Raw genomic sequence first — 9,723 nt, 5'->3', positions numbered from 1 at the left:
AAAAAAAGAAAAGAAAAAGAAAAAGAAAAAGAAAAAGAAAAAATAGCCAGGTGGTGGTGGGGCACATCTTTATTCGCAGCACTCAGGAGGCAGAGGCAGGCGGAAATCTATGAGTTCAAGGCCAGCCTGGTCTACAGAGTGAGTTCTAGGACAGTTAGGGCTACATAGAAAGATGCTGTCTCGGGGTTGAGGATTTAGCTCAGTGGTAGAGCGCTTGCCTAGGAAGCGCGAGGCCCTGGGTCCCCAGCTCCGAAAAAAAGAACCAAAAAAAAAAAAAAAAAAAAAGATGCTGTTTCAGAAAAAAACAAAACAAAATGAAAAAAGAAGAAAAGGAAAGAAATGAAGGAAGGATAACTCAAATAGTATATAAGAGATTTGAAGCCAGAAATAATCAAGATTTCTTATAACTTAATAACAGAAAGCCAAATAGCACCATTTTAAATGAGAAAAAGATGTGGCTAGGGCCAACAAGATGACTCCATAGATAAAAGTGCTTGCCAAGCAAGCCAGGAGCATGATCCATGATCTCAGAACCACAAAGGAAAGAGAACCAATTCATAAAGCTGTCCTCTGACCTCCACACACGTGCTCTGGCACACGTGTACCTCACTCGTACACACACACACACACACACACACACACACGTAACAAAACCAATCACTTTTTATTTATTTATTTATTTATTTGGTTCTTTTTTTCGGAGCTGGGGACCGAACCCAGGGCCTGGCGCTTCCTAGGTAAGCGCTCTACCGCTGAGCTAAATCCCCAGTCCCCCAATCACTTTTAAAAGTCTGGATATACATGGCTAAAAAAATCAAGAAAATATACTCAACATCTGCTCGCTAGGGAAATGCAAATAAGAAAGTCACACCCGTGTCTCAGAACAGTGGTTGTCCGGAGCTGCGTGTAGGGGACAGAGTTCACGAGCATAGATTTCCAGTTTCGGGGGTGAAAACAGTACTGGCTACCAGCTGTTGTGAGTGTGAATACACTTCACACTATGAGTAGTTACGGTGGTTAAGTTCTGCTACACATTGTTTTCACTGGAGTTAAAAAAAAAAAGTACAATTATGCCACTTAACACCCACAAGCATAACGCTAGTCGCACTGTGAAATGATAACAATTATCGTGAGGGCGTAGAGAGACTGAAACACTCCCCATCCCCTACATGTGTTGCTGTGTCCCAATGGCCTTGGGAAGTCACAGAGACCTCAAAATGTTTTGCACATTACCATATGACCCAGCACATCGCTGGCACTATTAAGGTGTCCTGACCATGTCGCACAAAAGATTCTTAGGAATCATGAGTTCCTGGTCTCTTGCCTGAATGAAAACAGAGTCTTCTAAAGACCTCAGTGGCCCTAGTCCCCCTATCTCGAGGAAGGTGATATCACTGGAAGTGGGAGTCTCCTGGACCTGGAGAGATTTTTTTTTTTTAAAAAACAACAACCATCTCTCTCATATTTTCCAACCACAGAGCATTTGCTTGTCCTGGAAGCCATTTTCCTAAACACAGATAATCCTGGGGAGGTAGAGGTGGAAGATCAGCAGTTCAAGGCCAGCCTGGGCTACACAAGTCCCTTTCTCAAAACAAGAAGGTCATTTTCATGGAAGAACATTTCTCTGTGTCTCCTTCATTTATCAAATCCCGAGTTCTTTTTATAATTGTAGTTATGCTTACATGTCTGTGTGCAGGTGTGCCCATGAGTGCACGTTCCCTTGGAGACCAAGGTGTCAAATCGACAACAACTGGAGTGGATGTCTGCCCTGAGGTGGGTGCTGGGAACCAGCCACAGGTCCTCTGCAAGGGCAGTGAGAACTCACTCTTAAGGGTGAGACATTGTTCCAGCCCCATGACCCCAACGTTTTAAACCACCCTTTTGGGTCACATTTCTTTATTTTGTATGTGTTTTGCCTGCATACATGTCTGCATATATATAACTTTCAGAGGCCAAAAAGAGAACCTAGGATTCCTTGAAATTGGATTACAGGTATTTGTAAGCCACTATGTGGGTGCTGGGAATTGAACCCCGGGCCTGTGGAAGAGCAGCCAGTACTCCTAACCGCTGAGCCATCTCTCCAGCCCTGAATTACATTTCTTTGTGATCTCCACTCTGCATACAATTAAAAATGTCTCCCTCCCTGTTAGCTGTCATTTCATTCAGACCCCAAACACTAAACCTAAAAGAGTTGTCTTGCCTTCTGCACAGCATATACGGAGAGAAGGGAAACGCGCATGCGCATACCGGCGTGTGCCTGAGTACTCTCTGCAGCGTCACTCTCGCCCTGTAAGAGGCGGAAGAGGCCACGTGCTCTCTCGCCCGCTGGTGGGTGGATGGAAACAAAGGGTACAGTGAACCCAGTGGCATGTATGTCAGCAGTGAGTAGGAGCAATTCAGGCCGTGACAGGGATGAACCTGGGTAGGAGCGATTCGTGCTATGACGGGGATGAACCTTGAATACATTGTGATAGGTAAGATGGGAGCCAGCCATAAAAGGCCACAAATGCCACTTCCTTTGCACGTGATTCTGTTCATGAAATTGTTGGAACGGGCAACTGTATAAAGGCAGAAAGAAGATGTGTTTGCCTGGGGCTAGGAGAAGATGGGGGATGGGGATGGACCTGACAGACAGATGGCTCCCTTTAGCGAGTAATGGAAAATGCTCTGAAATTGATTGTTAGTGGATGTACAACATTATGAGCATGCCGGGCTACTATTATACTTGATAATAATTTGTGTGTGTGTGTGTGTGTGTGTGTGTGTGTGTGTGTGTGTGTGTGTGTCCAGATTTCCATAACTTTTAATGAACAAAACAGAAAGGATCCTACAACTTCAAGAACAATCATTGTTGACTTTGTCCTTAGGGCCCTAGTCCCAGTTTACAGAGCTGACCTCCCTGAAGCCACCAGGCACAACAGAGCCCAAGTTGCATGGAGAGGCCACACTTTCTAGCTCAGTTTCTGAGACACCACAAGTCAAGAGTTTAGTCCCTGGCCTTTAAATCACCCCTGGTCTCCCGAGTCTTCGAGAAAGATGTCCCAAGCAAGGCAATCTGCAGTATAGCATTCCTAATCCCTGCCACAGAATCTGCGAGGGCAGCACAATGAAAGTCTTACACAATTCAGTCTGTGGGTGGTGCGTGGGGCTGCATGCCGGGGGCTTTCCCCAGAGATATCTGGCTAGGCTAGGTGCTGGGTTCCGGTAAGGGGGAGAGAACTCAGGCAGGGAGAGGGGACTGCTTCTGCCTCCTCTGCTGCTGGTTCTGCTCCTTTCAGCCACTGCCCCTGCTCTGGCTGGGCTGAGCCAGCAGGAGGCTGACTAGTCTGCCAGGGGTGCAGGGGAGCTTCTAGCAGTGGTTTCCAGAGAGCAGATCTCTTCCCCAAGCTCTTTCCCAAGTGTTACAGCTCTTATGACAGAAGCTCTCGATGATGGAATAATTCCTGCACACCTTTAATCCTTCTGAACAGGATTTTTTTTTAAGATTTATTTATTTATTTTGTATATGAGTACACTGTAGCTGTCTTCTGACACATCAGAAGAGGGCATCGGATTCCATTACAGATGGTTGTGAGCCACCATGTGGTTGCTGGGATTTGAACTCAGGACCTCTAGAAGAGCAGTCGGTGCTCTTAACCACTGAGCCATCTCTCCAGCCCTGAACATGATTCTTAAATATAGTTTTTGGATGGGTCAGTGTCTGACAGCAGGTACTTCCTATTGGTTTGGCCTGAGAGCTTGGGAAAACCTCATCTACATATTTGGGGGCGTGGTCCTGCTTCTATGACTGATCTGTCTTGAGCTTATGTGACCTGTGCTCATGTCCTCACCTGTGGACATTGCCCTACCTGACTGGTCTGTCTCAAACCTTTCTACAGGGGTTGTTGGGGGCTGCAGGTACGTGAGAAGGCCCTGATCTCCTGGGAGACTGGGAATGGGCCTGCCATCCCTTTTAGGGTCCCTGGAGATTTGACCTATCTCGACCAGAAATCAGGGTACCTTTCACAGCCCGCTGCCCTACAGTGGTGGAGCTTAATAGGTAACTATGATAATAACTATATTATATATTACAATAGGATATATAATATTATATACTAATTTTATTATATATTAATTAATGTTATATTATATATTATTAATATAATTATATTGTATATTATAATAGGATATATAATAAAATATAATATATATTATAATAGTAACTATAATAGGAGAGGTCTTCTCCTATGTTCTCCTCTCTCCACTCTTTTTTTTTTTTTTTCTCTTTTTTTTTCAGAGCTGGGGACTGAACCCAGGGCCTTGCGCTTGCTAGGCAAGCGCTGTACTACTGAGCTAAATCCCCAACCCCTCCTCTCTCCATTCTTAATCTACTGGCTCCTCCTTAATTTCTTTAAATATTAGGGTGCCCAACACCCCAACCACAGGTCAGTCTGTGCCTGTGCTCCCTCCCAGAAGCTGTGTGGCTTCAAACGCCCCGCTAATGACTCTAATTTTCTGTCCTCGAATGGACCGTGCCTCTGCACTCTACAGAGCAGTAAGCACATTCACCTGTGTATCTCACGTCTCCACTTAGATTTCCAATTACCATCTGAACAGAACCAGAATTCTTCCTCTCCAAACCTGCTCGGTCTCTAGCTGACTCCATCTGCAGCTCTCAGCCTAGTCACCATGACGGCCTCTCACCTACATTCTCCTATGGCCCTGAGCCACCCTCAGGTACCTTCTAAAAGGCCCAAAGAGACTCCCCCTAACAGTGTGTTTGACATTTTGACCCCACCTTCACCCTCCACTTTGTCTCCTCCAGGGCACTGCCTCCATCTGGCCCCTGCAGCCTCTACTGGCTCGCCTCTCTCTATTAGAATGTAGCCTCTCTTTATTAGAATGTGGTCTATTAGAATGTAGCCTCTCTCTATTAGAATGTAGCCTCTCTCTATTAGAATGTAGCCTCTCTCTATTAGAATGTGGTCTATTAGAATGTAGCCTCTCTCTATTAGAATGTGGTCTATTAGAATGTAGCCTCTCTCTATTAGAATGTGGTCTATTAGAATGTAGCCTCTCTCTATTAGAATGTGGTCTATTAGAATGTAGCCTCTCTCTATTAGAATGTGGTCTATTAGAATGTAGCCTCTCTCTATTAGAATGTGGTCTATTAGAATGTAGCCTCTCTCTAGTAGAATGCAGGCTATAAAGCCAGGCCTTTCATCCGCTATGCGCATTGCTTATATGATAGCCAATGTCCAAACAAGGCAGAATATCTGTGACATGTCAGCAGCACTCGCAGATGAGATCAGGAAGGCGAGTAGAAAGTTAACCTTAAAGGAGACAGAATACACCCTTGTCTGAGGGGAACGAGGGAATGACTGCACTCCAGGAAAGCCACCGACACATGTAGCTTGCTCTGCAGTATGCCTAGGCCTACACATTTCACACCTGCTAACTGGCACGAGCCTCCCTACAGCCTGTGGGGAGATCTAGTACCATTCTATACAGGAGGAATAATAGCAGAGTTGGGCCCGAACCCTGACAGACCTAAGTTTGGGAAGGTTCTTTGCTGGAAGTGTTTGGAGCTACGGGACACAGCTGCAGAAGAGGTTTGAGAAGCGATGGAGAATTTGGAGGGGATTGCCAAGCACACTGGGGGTCCAGATATCACTGAGAAGGTGGCCTCACAGTGGTCAGGTCCTGCTACTGTAAAATAATAAAACATGGCGGCACACATCTACAGGACCCAGGAAGCAAAGGAGGATTGCTGCAAGTCTGGGAAAGGTAGGGCTATACTGTGAGTTCCAGGTCAGTCAGGGCTACAAAGTAAAACCCCATTTCACACGCAGGCACGCAGGCACACACACCTACCCACATATACATACCAACAGGAGTTAATTGAGTTCAGCCTAGTTTGTGGATTGGAGGACAGGGAACGTGACCAGGTCGGGGAAACAAAGATAAAAGATACATTTGGTACAGCTGACCTGAGAACTCAGGAGCAAGGTAATGAATTATGAGGTTACTCGAGAGCCTAGAGAATAGAGGCCATGGTGACCAAGATTTAAGATGAAAACAGTTTAGAAGGAAGGCATAGAAAGACAGAGTTGTGGTCACTGGGGAGGGAACGAAGTGTTTAGGGCCTGGAAAATGGTTTTAGGATGCTCTTGAGGGCGGGGCGGGGCCAGCCAGAGTTACAACAAGTGCAGGAGTCTGACGAGATTTCCTCCCACCTTGCCCAAAGAGCTTCAAGGACAAACTTCAGTAAAGCTTTTCACTCTCAAACTAATAAAAAGGCATTAACGAAACAGGCCAGCGCCATGAGGGAGAATTCAAAGGTTGTGTGCAGTGCTTAAGAGACAGTTCCAATCCTTTCTGAGAGTTTGTTCAGACATTAGAAACTCTCAGTGGTCGCCAAGCCGAGAAGAATGGAGCTGCTGAATGAGGAAGCGGCTCTCACCTGTGAAGTCTGCCCACATACGGCCCCGGGGTGGGGTTTCACAGAATCAAAGAACCAAATATTTTCTTTCTAATAAGGCACTCAAACCAAATGTTTTACACATATTTTCACACAGTGTCATTGTTCACGGCGAATTCTGACATAAGCCTCTCCAGAGTCCATAAATATACTTATTATCACTAATTTTACATTTAAAATGCTTAAAATAGTAAACTTTATGTAGTGTATATTTTACTACAATGAAGTTTTATGAAAATCAGACTAACAATACAAGGCCACCACCCACAAGGTTCCTTCTGAGGAGTTCTATCTGGGTCAACAAAGGGAAGTTGAAAATGCTGCACACAGATCGTGCATTGAACGCAGCTCTTCCAGTCAGCACAGTAACTGTGTCACACAGCGGTTCGCACTGATGATTGTGTGACCAAGAGCTGTGCCTCCTGCAGATGCCCTGTCCTGTCATGGTTCTTTTTTTTTTTTTTTTCTTTTTTCTTTTTTTTTTTTTCGGAGCTGGGGACCGAACCCAGGGCCTAGGTCCCCAGCTCCTTACGCTTGCTAGGCAAGCGCTCTACCACTGAGCTAAATCCCCAACCCCCCTGTCATGGTTCTTGTTAAGCATCCCTAACCCAGGAAAGTAGACCACCTAACATTTGAAGTAAGCCCTCCATTGAATGCACATCACATTTGCAACATTGTAACCCAAAATTTCTCAAGTGCCAGCATTATTAAGAGTTGTAATTGGGGGCTGGAGAGATGGTTCAGCAGGCATTGACTGCTCTTCTAAAGGTCTTGAGTTCAATTCCCATCATCCACATGGCGGCTCACAACCATCAGCAATGGAATCCAAGCCCTCTTCCGGTGTGTGTGAAGACAGCGGCGGTGTACTCTAACTGACCCTAAAAATAAATAAATAAATGTAATTGGATGTTGTGGTGCACGACTTTAGTCCCAGCACTCCACAGGCAGAGGCAGGCAGATCTCAGAGTTTGAGGTCAGCCTAGCCTACAAAGTGCAGGCCAGCTAGGACTTTACAGAGACCCTGACTCAAAAAAAAAAAAAAAACTTGATTACGTCACTGAACTCCTCATACCCATACCCCCATACCACCGAGGGCAGGACAAACAATTAACTTTAGCTGCAGGGAGGGAAACCAAGGTAAATTATATTTAAAAATCATTTAGAAATAAACAGGAAATGGGTGTGGAGAGGTGAACTATGATTTAGCCTCTAAAAGGCCCTCTTAGTTAACGTGAGCAAGCACAGACCTCAAAGACATCGGGTAGCTCCGGTTGTGTAAAGTTGCCAGGATAGCCAATCCAAGGCTGTCACAGTAAACAGTGTGACACTTGGTTGGGGGTGGGGGTGGGGGGAGTGGGACTGGCGCTAAGAGAATACAGAATTAGAGCTTGGATACGGAATTCGAGTTCTGGAAATGGACGGCGGGGATGGCCATACAACAGCACAAATAAACTTAATGCCACGGATGCTTAAAATGGTCCATTCTATGTGGCATGTATTTTGCTCCATTAAAAAAAAAAACCCTGGGGTTGGGGATTTAGCTCAGCGGTAGAGCGCTTGCCTAGGAAGCGCAAGGCCCTGGGTTCAGTCCCCAGCTCCGAAAAAAAGAACCAAAAAAAAAAAAAAAAAAAAACCCTATGAAAAATAGGACAGTATTACTACTATAACTGCAGTTACTAAAACGGCACCTCCACAGGAAGCAATGGCACATCTAGGGCAGTTTGGTACAAAGGCATGGAAAGGCCATCAGGCTAGCATGGAAAGGCCATCAGGCTAGCATGGAAAGGCCATCAGGCTAGCATGGAGGCTAACACTGAGGATGCTTCTAGATGACAGGGTGGAGGGAGATCCAGGCCTCCCGGCTACGCTCCGGCTGCAGCACGGAACGCACTTTGGACTATCTTGCTCCACTGACACACTAAAGCCTTTTCTAGGCGTGGGGATTGCTTCCGTGTAGCTCTGTCTGCTCCACTGCGGGCCAGAGTCAGAAGGTACAGTGTTTCTGTCTTGAGACAGGCTGTCACATCGTATCTCTCTGACTGGCCTGAGTTCTCTAGAACTCATTATGTAGACGGGGTGAGCAGGAATTCACAGAGACCCACCTGCCTCTGCCTCCCAAGGGCTGGGACGGAGGGTGTGCACCGCCATGCCCGTCTCTAGGAGGAAATCATTACACAGCTACTGAATGCAGAGAGGTTTACATTGTTTATAAAAGGGACAACTGCTCTTTCTTGCAAGGGCTGTATCTGAGCCTGAGCCGATGACATTTAAACGTGACACTCAGGCGCCACTTGTGTCACACAGACCCTGGAGAAGAGCTCAGGTCCCCCTGAAGGAGGGGCTTGGCTTACTTGGTGTGACCCACTTTCCTGGGGAGCGGAGAGCAACTCTATGGAAGCTTTGTGTTCTTAGCCACCTTGGAAAGAGTGGCACGGGGTGGGGTGGGAGAGGGTGCTGGCGCCTGGGCAGCTCAGCAGCACAAGGGAGGAGAAATGGGGGACACTGGGTTCACTTGGGATAGAAATGGTAGGAAGAGAAAACAAAGTTACACACAGTGTGTGTGTGTGTGTGTGTGTGTGTGTGTGTGTGTGTGTGTGTGTGTGCACGCTTTCTCCCTATCTCTGTCCCTTTAGCCCCCAGCCTCTGGGTAGATTTGCTGCAAAGGAAGAAATATAAGGCAAAGCAGTGGGGGCCCCTGACCTCCTGGGCGCAGCATGTTTTGCTAATCTAATCACGTCTGACAATGGAGCCCATACATTTAATGATCCACGAGATCTTGCTGTCCAGGTGTTACATATCTGCCTCCGGTAGGCGAATGCTATCTAATCTACCACACATGGGAGCAATCAGAGCCGAACAGGCTTTATGTCTATGACTTAAAAACCTATATGGAAAAGTTAAAACATGAATTTATGTAACTCTGATAAGAAAAATTTGAAAACAAATGGGTATTTATAAAAGCGTATTTAGAGTTGGTGGGAGGTAAAAGGCCCTTCTAACTACTCTGTAAACTGGGGCACATGTAATCACTTTGAGAAGAACTCAGTCTTCCAATTCTACTCCACGCTGCATTAACAGGAAGAGCAGTCAGCCACCCGGAAACTTGTGCCTCCTGGAATTTCAAGTGGATTCATTTTTAGAGTGACTCTTCTCATCCACACTACATGAAATCTTCTAGCTGGTAAAACAAACAGACAAACAGACAAACAAACGTTCACATTCTTCTCAAGAGCAGAGTCGAGTTTTAGGTATCAACAAAGACA

This window comes from Rattus norvegicus, chromosome 15 (genome assembly GCF_036323735.1).
Source record: "Rattus norvegicus strain BN/NHsdMcwi chromosome 15, GRCr8, whole genome shotgun sequence".
Lineage (NCBI taxonomy): Eukaryota > Metazoa > Chordata > Mammalia > Rodentia > Muridae > Rattus > Rattus norvegicus.
The sequence above is the reverse complement of the archived record's forward strand: the minus strand, read 5'-3'. Positions refer to the sequence as shown.